General features: G+C 43.8%; 1 long non-coding RNA gene across 1 annotated transcript in view; it reads left to right on the top strand.

The window, feature by feature from the left end:
• The first annotated feature begins 1,567 nt into the window (after positions 1–1,567).
• The window catches only part of LOC137622806 (uncharacterized), a 66,140-nt gene continuing 52,960 nt past the window's right edge, over positions 1,568–14,747 (top strand). Inside the window, exon 1 of the long non-coding RNA XR_011040479.1 lies at positions 1,568–1,652. This is a non-coding gene — a long non-coding RNA (uncharacterized lncRNA). The remainder of the gene's footprint in view (positions 1,653–14,747) is intronic.

A 14,747-nucleotide genomic window follows, 5' to 3' on the forward strand; every position in this document is an offset into this window, starting at 1 on the left:
GTAGTGTCCTGGGCCCTATCTTGTTTAACATATATACTATCGAGCTATCACACATCTTGAAAAAACAAAAAGTGGGTTTTAAACTATATGCAGATGATACTCAGTTTTACCTCTCAATTTCAACAACACAAGATACAGAGAAGAAAATTGATGAGATAATGACTGAAATAAAAACATGGATGCAGAGGAAAAAGCTCAAATTAAATGATGATAAAACAGAATGTATGTTCTTTGGCACAAAGGTGGCTTTGAAGAATTACCAGTTAAATCAAAGTATAAAAATTGGTGATGCTGATGTTGGGATTGTGCCTGTTGTGAAAAATTTGGGTGTACTGATAGACTGTAATTTGTCAATGAAGGACCAAATTGTGAACACAGTGAAAGTGTGTAACTATCACCTGAGAAACATAGCATTTATTAGAAAATATTTAACAGAGGGCAGTACAAAAATTTTAGCGATGAGTCATGTTATATCAAGGCTTGATTATTGCAATTCTCTGTACTACAAATTGCCCAATACACTACTAAGAAAGCTTCAAAATGTGCAAAACCGGGCGGCTAGACTGATAAAAGGCATTAAATTTCGGGAGAGAATAACTCCTGCACTGATCGATCTACATTGGTTACCTGTTAAGGCTAGGATTGAATTTAAAATTTGCTTGTTGACTCACAAAGCACTAACAAGTGATAAGCCTAAATATCTTCGTGATTGCTTGATCCCCTACCCTGAAGCTACCAGCGCCGCTGTAAGAGTTAGACATGCAGATGACCCACATAGACTATTCGAAATTAGTGTGAATCATGCAATAGGAGGAAGAACGTTCAGTTATGCTGCACCGAGACTCTTTAACGACCTTCCACTCGATGTCAAGAATAGCAATAATGTGGCAGCTTTCAAGAAAAACCTGAAGACTTATCTTTTTAGAAAGTGTTATAATAGTGACCTGAAAACTATTAAGCCTGAATACAAATGCTAGCGAAATAACTGATAACGATACAGAGCAAAATATTAACTGGAAAGAAATTATTTTTTTCACACACCAAGGCCCGCCTGAACAGACCTTTAGTGTTTGATGGAGGGCGAGAAATAAACCCGTAAAAGTAAAAAGTAAGTATTAACTAAGCTACTACCCTAGATGGGAAAGCAGGAGGCTATAAGTCCAAGGGCTCCAACAAGAAAAATAGTCGGGAGGTAAGGAAACAAGGAAATAAATAAACCACAAGAGAAGTATGGAGGAAATGAAATAAAATTTTTAAGAACGGTAAAAATAAAATAGATCTTTCATATATAAAATAAACAAACTTAAACAAGAAGTGGAAGAGAGAAAGAGTACCGCCATATTGAATTTTGCAATTTTGATACATCCCCAAAAATAATTTTGACAAACGTGTGGAAATCAGGTTGGCAAAATATTGAAATATACTAGGTTAAAATGCAGTTATCTGTGTTAGATATGAAGTAATGAAGAAATATACGAAAGAAAATGCAAATTGAGAAATTTCAGGATTCAGACAGTCTCCTGCAAGATACTGGTCCATCTCTCTTAATCTTGAAGTCGGAGGACGTAAACAAACTTAAGAAAGTCATCACGGATTCAAGGGCAAATCCTTCAAACTTAAACATTTTGAACTCCGGACAAAAATAACACTAAGTATTTATGATTAGATTTTTTTTTTCTAACCATTTCACTTAATTTTTACCATCATATAATGCTGTGCTAGTTGTTAATATTATAGAAGGTAGACACGATTTTGATTGTTTAACAAAAATCAGGTTCTTGATAAATTTTATATTTTATGATGTTGTCATTGCATTGTCCTAATTTACAGAAAGGCAGGTGTATGAGGATAGAGGAGAATTTGTAAAAAATAGGCCAGACTATTCGGTGTATGAGTAGGCAAAGGGAAAGTGAACCGAAACCAGAGAGAAGGATCCAATGTAGTACTGTCTGGCCAGTCAAAGGACCCCATAACACTAGTGGTAGTAATTGCAACAATGGAAGAAATCACCGGAACTTTACAAATTTTTTGCGTAAAATTAGTTTTATGAATATTTTGGGAGGTATTATCAATTGCTGGGAGTTATGACATGCCAAGTAATTTTTATGAGAGATCAAGTTGAGAAACCATGGCTTTTGGGGGTGGGTATTATGTCAGCAAGAAATGGTAATTTTGCAGTGTTGCTTCTGAATCAGTTTGATGTTTTTAACATAAATTATATATTTATGTTGGATCTGAATGATCTCACTGGACCCAGTACCTTACCTTTGTCTGAAGTATCCAATTGGATAAAATCCAAAATCTAGCAAGGATAGTTACAGGGATTTGTTCAGATTTAACCTCACTTAACCTAGCTTAATGTAATTGGTCTTTACTTGACGTTAGAAAATATTGTGGAGCCTTTGTATAATGACGGACAGGACCTCCCTCATTCATAGAACACCTCTGAACCTAACATACGAGCTGTGTTATTATCTACTTAATTAAAGAGGGGTTAATGCCCCCTTAGACTGCTGTATTCTTAGCGATAGGTTTGAAAATTAGGGCATTATGGAGCATCGCCATCATCATATATACACCCCAATATGGGGGTGGGGTTTTGCCTAATACAATATGAATATTGTGACCTGAAACCCCTCTCTCCCTTACTTAACTTACCCTACATTACCATCTGTCATAGAAAATACTGTAATTAAATACATCCTAACCTTGCACATTATGCTTCATCTGGCTTTGGGTAGCTTTCCTTGTTTTCCTGATAGTATTGCACAGGTTAACTTATCCCTTAACACAAGTTTGGGAGGAATGGTTTGAAGGCTCAAGTCCTTTTCAGATTTAGAAAATATGAAAAGTTGCTGTTATAACAAATATAATTTTTGACAGATGAACCTTTCTTTAGAGCAGTGGGTTACTGTATTTCTTACTGAATATAGAGTAGTGAGGTCAGATATCATATTATATAGCTTTTGAATTATTTTTGTCAAAACACTCACTTCTTACACGCACAACTGCCATTATGTAGCCAAATTAAATGTTGTAAGAAACTGATGAAGTATCAAAACATCTGCATGCTTTAGCATAAGTGTTTGAAAAGTTTTACTTGCTTTAAGATAGTAAATGATGATTACATGACAGAAAAACTAAAAAGCTTCCACAAAGGCCTGAGACTAGCACCTCTCCCCACAACTGCATTAAATTTGCAATACCACAGTACTTGATATATTTTCATCTCTTATATATAAGATTTTTCAATATTAAACTTAGCCGGTGATTATATAAGCTGCAACTCTGTTGCTCGACAGAAAACTCTACGTTCAAAATACGCCAGCGATCGCTATGCAGGTAGGGGGTGTACATCAACAGCGCCATCTGTCTAGCAGGTACTCAGTACTCAATGTAAACACAGAACCAATTTTCTCTCTGTCGGGCTACCGGCAAGACCTACTAATACGCTGTTACTAACTGGATTTGTTTTCACAACTATTTGGTGAAGTACACTATTCTAGTTTTGAGCTTTCGCTATGCAGGTGTTTTATCTTCATCTCAAAACTTGAACTCGTTTTGGATAGATTTAATTAGGGTGACAAAGAGAGTATGGACTCTCTTTCACTTTTAAATGGCCGACCCTTCCCTTAGACGGAAGTGTGTTTAGGTTTTTAGTAATTTTGCTTAACACGTTATAGATCTATATATTTTATATCTCTCCGCCTTTATTAGGCCTCTTCGATTAACTTTCCATTTATTATAAACATATAAAGATAATTTTTATGTTTTGTTTATATGCGACCTTTCCTGATAGTAGGCGGTCCTAACTTGGAACCGAAGTTAATCAACGTTGAGCCCGTTATATCGTATTTAGCCTTTAAAGAATTTAAAACTTTTTAAATTTAATGTTTTATGAAAGAATTTCTTTGATAGTCTTCGTACTGTTTTCAAAGATGAACTAACGTTTAGTTTTTTAGACTACGCAGTTGTTGACGTTCAGGACGTTCAACATGCGCTCTATCGTTACGATAGAGAGAGAGTGTATCACGGTTTCACTTTGCAGTAAGAGTAAATCGATTCTGACGTTTTGTTCATTCTTTCTTAGCTTTAATGTTTTAAATTCTAAATTAAAGGAACTTTTTATTGGAAAACCTTTCAGTTTTTTTCCTTTAGTCAAATAACATGTTTTTTTTTGACGATATATAATTGGGCTCTTCTCTTAGGTGCGAAATCAAGAGAGAAAGAGAGAGAGAGATAGAGACGGAGGGAGAGAGAGGAGAGAAAACGTTCCGTTCAAGCGGGTAACGTTGTTCTCGTGTTTCTCTCGTCCCTAGTCGCTGTACGGGGAAGAAGGTAAAACGTTTCTAGGGTTTTATTCTTGTCCCCAGGCTATGTGCGGTGAGAGATTGTAAACGTAGTTTATTTGAACTAGTGTTTAGTCTCTTTCCCAGCCACTGAATTTTTTATCTTTATATATGTTTTCTGTTTTTTGCTAGTATTAATGAGCTGCAGTATACGACTGATTTCGCAATTACTACCTTTTAATGAGGGTAGAATTGCGTGTTTCAGGTAGAAATCAGTAAAAGTTTCGATTTCAGTGAAATAAGTGCAAAACAGAAAATCAAAGTGATAAAGTGATATGCGCAAAGTGTTACAGTGTTGCGTCCGAGGGTTTGTCTGTTCGTGCCTGTCGTTCACCTAGTCCGGGACCTCTTGCAAGCTCCCAAGCCCAGGGGAGAAGTAATGTCGAACGACTTATGGGTTCGTCAGGCCTTGATCAACGAACAGACGTTTCCCTCCGTGGTTTCGGGCGTATCTACCCAAGATCGCCCCACCCACACAAAGACGAGAGAGCCCATTTATTTCTCGTCTGCGGAAGAGGTTTCTCGTAAGAAACCATGGAGCAAGGTCTCGCAGCTTATTAAGCGCAAGTCGGTCCCTTCCGCGCAAGTCCAACGGCCCAGTTGTAGCCACTGGGTCAGTTCGGACTCGCTGCAGTCTTCCGACGACTGTTCACCTCCTAAGAGAGGCAAAGCGGTACCGCATCAGGCAGTCACACCGTCTGTTGCCGCAGATGCGGGACTTTCGTGCGGAGAAGGTTCACACTGCACCAACCTCTAGCCTACAACCAACCACGGTTGTGCGTCCTGTGGACGCTGAGGCGACCTTCTGCTGCACTCCAGCTGAGAGAGTCCCGCCACCCATGCGTTCCAGTGTACCCTGCCAGCCGCATGTTGACGTTCAGTAACGCACGGAACCTTCCGTTGACGTTCGCGAGGTACAACAACAGTCTAAGTTGTTATGTTTTGACGCGGTGCGTCAACCTCCGCATTCTAGAGTTGTTTTGACTGCTCAGTATAGACAGTCAAAGCAGTCTCGAGTGAACACTGTATGTCCTCACGCACCTGTTGTGGTTGACAGTTCAGTTGTTGACAGTTCACAGACTGTCAAGCAGTTACATGACGTTGCCTTCTGGTCTGCTACTAATGCACCAGTGAGAGACTCACTGAGGTAACCTAGCTTTTATCGGACAAGGTTCCTGTAGATGAGAAAGTGCTGTTCTCCCTCCTACTGATATTCCCTTGAGGACTCTGTCATTTGGAGAGGAGCCTTAAGCTGCTTAGCCTCCTATGGACTTTAATTAAATCATGATGATTTTTTAAGGATCTTCGTCCGGATCTTGTAACTGCTGCTCCTCATTCGCCTAAACGTCGGAACTTACACTAGGCCTAGCTACTTCGAAGCCGTTGTTTTTAAGCTAGTGCTCTCTCGCTCTCCTAGAGAGCGTTACGTTGGCTAGGCGACTGGTTTTTGCACCAGGAGGAGTTTTAGGGATACAGCCTTTGTTTTCCCTTCTTTTAAACTGGCTTATAGAGCGAGAGTCTGATAGGACACGAGAGAAGTTCTCGGCTTGGGAGTTCTTGCCTCTGCCCAGATAGACTTCTCAATTCTGGTAGACTCGCCCTGGCGCCTAGCCAGGAGACGCTCCAAGTTGTTTACAGGTCAACTTCTCAACTTTTGTCGAGCCTTTGAAGTTTTGCTGTACTATTATGTCACACATAACAAGGCTTTCAGGGATGGTAAATGGTTCCGCCTCAGTCGCTAACCCCGTCTGTTGCCACACCTGCTCCCGTAGACCCTAAATGGGCTTTGCTGCAAGACATGCAGTCCAAGCTTGCGTCCTTGATAGAGGACTTTAATGCAGAGAAGAACCTTCTGGCCAACAACCTTCCAACCGGTTGGTTGTGCGCCCTGTTGACGCTGAGGTAACCTACTCGCGTCTGCCAGTTGAGGTGGTTCCTCCTTCTGGCCAACAACCTTCCAACCGGTCGGTTGTGCGCCCTGTTGACGCTGAGGTAACCTACTCGCGTCTGCCAGTTGAGGTGGTTCCTCCACCGATGCGACCCAGTGTGGGTTGCCAGTCGCACGTTGACGTTAAGCGACGCTCGGAGGTGGTTGTTGACGTTCAGGACGTTCAACAACCAGCAGAGGTGACTTGTTGTGACGCAGTGCGTCAACCTCAGCAACCCGGTAGGGTGTTGACTGCACAACCCAGACAGTCTAGACAGTTTCGGGTTGACGCTGTACTTCCTCGCGCACCCATGGTTGTTGACAGTTCACAGACTGTGCAGCAGTTCCATGATATTGCGTCCGGCTCCGTCACGCATCCACCAGTGCGACCGGATTCAGCGAGTCAGACGTTGCCCACTCCGTTGCCGTTTCCTCATCAGTTTCGGATGAGGAACCCTCTGATGAGGACGTTGCTGAACAAGACGATCAGCCCCCAGCCCTGCTATCCATCCAGAAGATGCTGAAGAAGGAACGCTGCCCAGTCAGGCTGTGGATGAGTCTGGTAGGGACACTGTCATCCGTGGATCAATTTGTGTCACTAGGAAGACTACACCTCCGTCCTCTTCTATACCATCTAGCTTTTCACTGGAAAAAGGACAAGACGCTAGAAGCGGTCTCGATCCCGGTTTCCGGAAAGATAAAGTCTTGTCTGACTTGGTGAAAGGACTATATCAACCTTAGAGAGGGTCTTCCCCTGACTGTTCAGACTCCCAACCACGTTCTCTTCTCGGACGCATCGGACGTAGGCTGGGGTGCGACATTAGACGGTCGGGAATGCTCGGGATTATGGAACTCGAGTCAAAGGACAATGCATTTCAACTGCAAGGAGCTACTGGCAGTAAGTCTGACCTGGAAAAGCTTCAGGTCTCTCCTTCAAGGCAAAGTGGTGGAGGTGAACTCGGACAACACCACGGCTTTGGCGTACTGTACATCTCCAAGCAAGGAGGGACCTACTCTCTGACATTGTACGAGATCGCAAGGGACCTCCTCACCTGGTCAAAAGGTCTAGACATATCACTAGTAACGAGGTTCATCCAAGGCAACTTGAATGTCATGGCAGATTGTCTCAGTCGGAAGGGACAAATAATTCCAACAGAATGGACCCTCCACAAGGATGTATGCAAGAGACTTTGGGCCACCTGGGGCCAGCCAACCATAGATCTCTTTGCAACCTCGATGACCAAGAGGCTCCCAATATTTTGCTCACCAATCCCGGACCCAGCAGCAGTTCATATAGATGCCTTTCTACTAGATTGGTCACATCTAGATCTATATGCATTCCCTCCGTTCAAGATTGTCAACAAGGTACTGCAGAAGTTCGCCTCTCACGAAGGGACAAGGTTGACGCTAGTTGCTTCCCTCTGGCCCGCGAGAGAATGGTTCACCGAGGTACTTCGATGGCTAGTAGACGTTCCCAGAACACTTCCCCCAAGGGTGGACCTTCTACGTCAGCCACGCGTAAAGAAGGTACACCAAGGCCTCCACGCTCTTCGTCTGACTGCCTTCAGACTATCGAAAGACTCTCGAGAGCTAGAGGCTTTTCGAAGGAGGCAACCAGAGCGATTGCTAGAGCAAGGAGAACATCCACCCTTAGAGTCTACCAATCGATGTGGGAAATCTTCCGAAACTGGTGCAAGTCAGTATCCGTATCCTCGACCAGTACCTCTGTAACTCAAATAGCTGACTTCCTCTTATATCTGAGGAAAGAACGATCTCTTTCAGCTCCCACTATCAAGGGTTACAGAAGCATGTTGGCATCAGTCTTCCGTCACAGAGGCTTAGATCTTTCCAACAATAAAGATCTACAGGACCTCCTTAAGTCTTTTGAGACCACGAAGGAGCGTCGTTTGGTTACACCTGGTTGGAATTTAGACGTGGTACTAAGATTCCTTATGTCAGACAGGTTCGAACCGCTACAATCAGCCTCCCTGAAAGATCTCACCTTAAAGACTCTTTTCCTGGTATGCTTAGCCACAGCTAAAAGAGTCAGTGAGATTCATGCCTTCAGCAAGAACATCGGCTTCTCATCCGAAACGGCTACATGTTCTACAACTTGGTTTTCTAGCCAAACACGAGCTGCCTTCTCGGCCTTGGCCAATATCGTTCGATATTCCAAACTTATCGTATGGTTGGAAATGAACTAGAAAGAGTCTTATGTCCTGTAAGAGCTCTTAAGTTCTATTTAAAAACCTTTACGAGACCCGTCTGAAGCTTTATGGTGTTCAGTTAAGAAACCATCTTTGCCTATGTAAAAGAATGCTTTATCCTATTTTATCAGACTGTTTATACGAGAAGCTCATTCCCATCTGAATGAGGAAGACCAAGCTTTGCTGAAGGTAAGGACACACGAAGTTAGAGCTGTCGCAACTTCCGTGGCCTTTAAACAAAATAGATCTCTGCAAAGTATAATTGACGCAACCTATTGGAAAAGCAAGTCAGTGTTCGCGTCTTTTTATCTTAAGAATGTCCAGTCTCTTTACGAGAACTGCTACACTCTGGGACCATTCGTAGCAACGAGTGCAGTAGTGGGTGAGGGCTCAACCACTACAATTCCCTAATTCCATAACCTTTTTAATCTTTCTCTTGAAATGTTTTATTATTGTTTTTGGGTTGTCCGGAAGGCTAAGAAGCCTTTCGCATCCTACTTGATTTGGCGGGTGGTCAAAGTCATTTCTTGAGAAGCGCCTAGATTAGAGGTTTTGATGAGGTCCTGTTGTATGGGTTGCAACCCTTGATACTTCAGATCCTAGGGGTCGCTCAGCATCCTAAGAGGATCGCGAGGCTCCGTAAGGAAGACGTACTTAAAAAGGCAGAGTAATTGTTCAAGTCGACTTCCTTACCAGGTACTTATTTATTTTATGTTTGTTATTTTGAATAACTGCTAAAATGAAATACAAAATACTTAGCTCATAATAATGTAAACAAGTAATGCTGGTCTCTACCCACCCCCCTGGGTGTGAATCAGCTTATATAATCACCGGCTAAGTTTAATATTGAAAAATGTTATTTTTATTAATAAAATAAATTTTTGAATATACTTACCCGGTGATTATATATTAAAGGACCCTCCCTTCCTCCCCAATAGAGACCCAGTGGACCGAGGAGAAAATTGGTTCTGTGTTTACATTGAGTACTGAGTACCTGCTAGACAGATGGCGCTGTTGATGTACACCCCCTACCTGCATAGCGATCGCTGGCGTATTTTGAACGTAGAGTTTTCTGTCGAGCAACAGAGTTGCAGCTTATATAATCACCGGGTAAGTATATTCAAAAATTTATTTTATTAATAAAAATAACATATTACTTATTTGACTTTATATTCCATATTGGAAATATGACGAAACTCATGTCGCACAACCTTTTCTTCAGGCGAAATCATCATTGGCGAGAAAATAGAGTACCATAACCTAGATTAACTCAGATAACTTTTATCATCATAATATAGCCTTGCTGACTTTCTTTAGAGCATGAGTGTACTTTAACATCAGAATTCAACTTGACATCAAAATGCAAATAAACAACACTCTTTAGGAGAATTGATAATGATAATGATGAGATTGATTAGAAGAGGACCCCTAAAACGTTTTTGTTCTTATACGAATACAAATCTACTAGCCATAAACTTTTATGCGAAGTGTCAACAACCCTCTGCTAGTTAGCAGGGATAGTGAAAGGGTAGACCGTCCATCCTACTCACACACTCACTCAGCGAGAACCTCACTTTTGCTTTTAGCTCTGTTGAGTGAAGACGTGACTTTTCTCTTTCCTGTTAACCATTGTGATTCATTGGTCGTAAAACTAAAAGATTTCCTGCTTTTACTTTTCAGGTGTTTGTGGTTCTCTGAGTACTTGCAATTATGCAGGTTTTCCTTGCATAGTGGTGGGCCGCTCTTCCGGAATGTTTACGTCTAATCCTGCATGCAGAAGACACTCCTACACGCTGGCTTCTCCATACGACGAGTGTCAAGAGTGACCATCCTTGCAGTGGGAATTGTACAGTGGGAAAAGGTAGAAGTCTGAAAGGGATTCTTCTCCCTCGGGATCCTCTCCAAGGTGGAAGAAGTCGGGACATCCTTCTCCAGCGTCTTGTACTTTCCCCTTTGCCTCTTCCCGTTCAGCCTCCTCCGGAGGGTGATTAGATAAAATTACAATAATGACCAGTTTTAAACATATAACTTACGGTAGTTATATATATAGCTTACATCCCTGACGTCACGGCAGAAATTTCAAAACTCGCGCCAATCGCCAATTGGATAGCCAGGTGTACCACCTGCGCGCCCTCCAGTGAGGTACCTGGAACCTATTCCATGATTCTTCAGATCTTCCCTGCCGCCGCAAGCGGCGACATCGTTGGATATTCTACTCGCTATTTACCTGATTTATTGCAGTTTACTTTGGTGATGTACAATAATTTGGTTTTGACTCTCGCTTGTTTGGATTTTCTTTTGGGTATTCTTGAATTACTTTTGGATTTTGATATTTTGACCCTTGCTTGTTGATCTCTCTTATAAATATTCAAAATGGCCACCCCCCCTTTAACTTTTAGAATGTGTGTGAGTGGGTGTAAGACCCGGTTGGCTAAGGCCTCTATTGATCCCCATTCTCTCTGCGTTAAATGCAGAGGTAAAGTATGTGAGTTGGGTGATCGTTGTGACGAATACATTCTTTTATCTGAGAGTGAGTGGCTAGAGTTTGACCGCTATACGCGTAAACTAGAGAGAGATAGGCTGAGACGAAGTTCTTCTCATTCTTCCAGAGACTTTTCCTCTTCCCGTGTCACTGAACCTAATCCTTCCCCTGTAGTGGTAGTTTCTGATCCCACTACTGTTACTGTACCGCTAATGAGCCTACGCTAAAGGATATGATGGTGGCTATTCAAGCTCTGGGCGCGAGGGTTGAATCGCTCGCTGTGGACAGAACGCAATTGATGTCCGATGTGAAGCAGTTAAAATGTGACACTGCTAGAAGTGCAGTGAATTTATTTAGTGCAATGGAGGTTGCGCCTGCTTGGGCCTGTCGTTCTCCTAGTCTTAGACCTCTTCCAAGCGCCCCAACCCCTGGGAGAAGGAATGTCGAACGACGAAAGGAAACGAGAGGCTTTAGCTCCCGAGCAGACGTCGCCTTGAGCATACCTGTTGACGTTTCACAGGACGTTCGCCCTCACCATGGGAAAGGTGAGGTTAAAGTGATTTCATCATCCTCGGATGACGCAGTACCTTAAAGAGGCTGGCGTCAAGCTTCCAGACCTCTTAAGAGGAAAATGGATAAAGTCAACCAGTGTCCTACCATGACACCGCAAGCTCCTGGTTGTAGCCGCTGGAGCAGTTCGGAGCATTTTCCTTCTTCCGAAGAGAGCTTGCCTGCCAAACTTCCTGAAAGGACGTCGGATTCTGTCAAGAATTGTCCAGTTGCTGGTCAGTTGTCTGAACCGGGCTTGACCATGATTCATGCTCCTCTTCCGCCGTCAGACTGGTTATCGCCCTCTGGATGCTCTGAGCGTTCTTTGAGCGGCGTGGAGAGCGAACTCGTGTTAGACGTGACGTCCCCTGTATCACAACGAGTTGACCCGAATTTTAATATGCTACAAGAGATGCAACAGAGACTCTCTTCGTTCATTCAAAGTTACTAATCTACAGACAATAAAAGATTAGCATGCCTGGATCCTGAACATCAGGAAGCTTCTCTTCTGGCCGCCAAGCGGCGTAAGGCTGTTAGTCGAGAGGTTCTTGACGACGAACGTCTTTCCATCTCCCCCGTTAAATGTCGTGATACTGTTCCTCATAAGGAAAGCGGACATAATCTTGACCCCAAACGTCAAGCAACCAAACGTGACATCAGGTGTCAAGCAGCCAGACGTGACATTGAGCGTCAAGCGGCCAGACGTGACATCGAGCGTCCAACAGAGCGAGGCGCCGAGCGTCCTCCTAAACGTGACATTGAACGTCCTACAGGACGTAATCTCGAGCGTCCAGCAAAACGTGACGTCGAGCGTCCTACAGAGCGAGGCGCCGAGTGTTCTACTAAACGTGACGTTGAACGTCCTACAAGATGTGATCTCGAACGTCCAGCAAAACGTGACGTCGAGCGTCCAGCTAGACGTGACGTCGAGCGTCCAGCAAAACGGGACGTTGAACGTCCAGCGAGACGTGATGTCGAGCGTCCTCCAGGACGCGGCGGCAAGCAGCCAGACAGGACGTCGAGCGTCAAGTGGTACGCGGTGTCGAGCGTTAAACAGGACGCGACGTTGAGCGTCAAGCAGAACGTAACACTGAGCGTCGATCATCTTTACGTGATGCTGGGAGTCAAGAAGTGAGGATGAGAGCCTCGGATGTTGAGATCAAGAACACTAGTTCTGATCGCTTTGATCGCGAGCGTTTCACCGAGCGGCAAGCGTTAGATCAACAAGGTGACAGACATGATGATCTGGGGTCTCTTGACGCCAGAAGTCAGGACCTTAATGAAATGTATCCTGATACTGTAAGCACAACATCGCTACTTCCGTTTGGGCTTTGTCAGAGGAAAACATCGACAATCACCTTTCTCCTGTTGAATTATTTGAGGAGTTATCAGAAGGAGAAGATTCTAAGTCGTTTCGTCCTTCAGTGGATCTTAAGAAACTCACGAAAGTTTTTAACGATGAGTTTCCAGATTCTTTCGTGCCCGTTGCTCCATGTTCGCCACCCTCAGAATTCATGCTTGGGAAGGCCTCGAAGAAGTCTCTTTTTACCAAAATGGTTCTGTCACGGTCATGAAAGAGAGCTCTAAGGATGATGGGAGACTGGATGGAGTCCAAAAAGGACCAAGGAAAGGCAGCCTTTGCTTTTCCTCTGACTAGACTAGCATCTAGATCTAGTATCTGGTATGAGACGGGAGAAGTTCTCGGCTTGGGAGTTCCTGCCTCTGCCCAAGGAGATTTCTCAAGTCTAGTAGACGCTCCTCATCGGTCGGCCTTGAGGAAGACCAAGATTCTCTGGTTAACTTCGGAGTTAGATCATCTTCTCAAAGGCGTCTTTGGAGCCTTCGAGGTTTTCAATTTCCTTGACTGGACTCTGGGAGCTTTTGGCAAGAAGGTTTCTGCCCTTAAAGAGGGTGACACTACTAGTCTAATCCACATCATGTCCTGTATGGAGAAGGCGTTACTAGACTGATCTAATGAGTTGGCAGCGCTTTTCTCAGCAGGGATCCTTAAGAAAAGAGCTCAGATGTGTTTGTTTCTGTCTCTTGGGGTTACTCCCTTTCAGAAATCGGAACTGCTATATGCACCTCTGTCTTCCTCTCTTTTTCCACAAGAACTGATTAGAGAGCTTTCATCCGCATTAACATAGAAAGCAACCCAAGATCTGGTCTCAAAGACGGCAAGAAAGGTCCTACCAACTTCCTTCTCTAGCCGCAAGCCAAAGGAAGAAACACCATTCTTTAAGTGTTCTCAGCCCTTTTGAGGGAAGACTTCCAGCAGGGGTAGCTCCAGGCCCGATGGAAGGAGAGCAAAGAGGAGAGGATTCAGAACCGGGCGAAGCAGAGTCTGACTGTTTTCGCCTACAGGCAGTAGGAGCCAGACTACACAACTTCTGGCGAGCGTGGGAGAAGAGGGGAGCAGACCTTTGGTCAGTACAACTTCTGAAGAAGGGTTACAAAATCCCTTTTATAGGGAAACCTCCTTTGGTTTTAGCTCCAGTAGATCTCTCTCCCAGATACAGAGAGGAGTCAAAGAGGCAGGCTTTACAACTCCAAGTGTCTCTCTTGTTAGAGAAGGGGGCCATAGAGAGGGTGCGGGACTTGCGGTCACCAGGCTTTTACAACCGCCTGTTCCTGGTTCCCAAGAATTCGGGGGGATGGCGTCCAGTCCTGGACGTAAGTGCACTCAACACGTTTGTCCAGAAGACGAAGTTCTCCATGGAGACTTCAAAGTCAGTCCTTGCAGCAGTAAGAAAGGGCGACTGGATGGTCTCATTAGACCTCCAGGACGCTTACTTTCACATCCCCATTCATCCGAGCTTCAAGCATTATCTGAGGTTCGTCTTCAAGGGGGAAGTGTTTCAGTGTCGAGCCCTGTGTTTCGACCTCAGCACCGCCCCTCAAATATTTACGAAACTAATGCTCAATGTAGCAAGAATACTGCACTCAAGAGGCATCAGAGCCTCCCTGTATCTAGACGATTGGCTTCTCAGAGCTCACTCCTACGATCATTGCCTGAAGGATCTTCAGATAACTTTGAGACTAACAGAAGAATTGGGTCTTCTTGTCACCAAGGACAAGTCTCTTCTGACACCATCACAAAAGATACTTTATTTGGGGATGGTGATTGAGAGTTGAGTTTTTCGGGCTTTTCCGTCTCCCTTAAGGACGGAGCAAGCCGTCTTGAAACTGCAATCTTTTTCCAAAGAAGCAGAAGTGTTCTGCGATGAAGTGGA

Source organism: Palaemon carinicauda, chromosome 29 (assembly GCF_036898095.1).
Source record: "Palaemon carinicauda isolate YSFRI2023 chromosome 29, ASM3689809v2, whole genome shotgun sequence".
Taxonomy (NCBI): domain Eukaryota; kingdom Metazoa; phylum Arthropoda; class Malacostraca; order Decapoda; family Palaemonidae; genus Palaemon; species Palaemon carinicauda.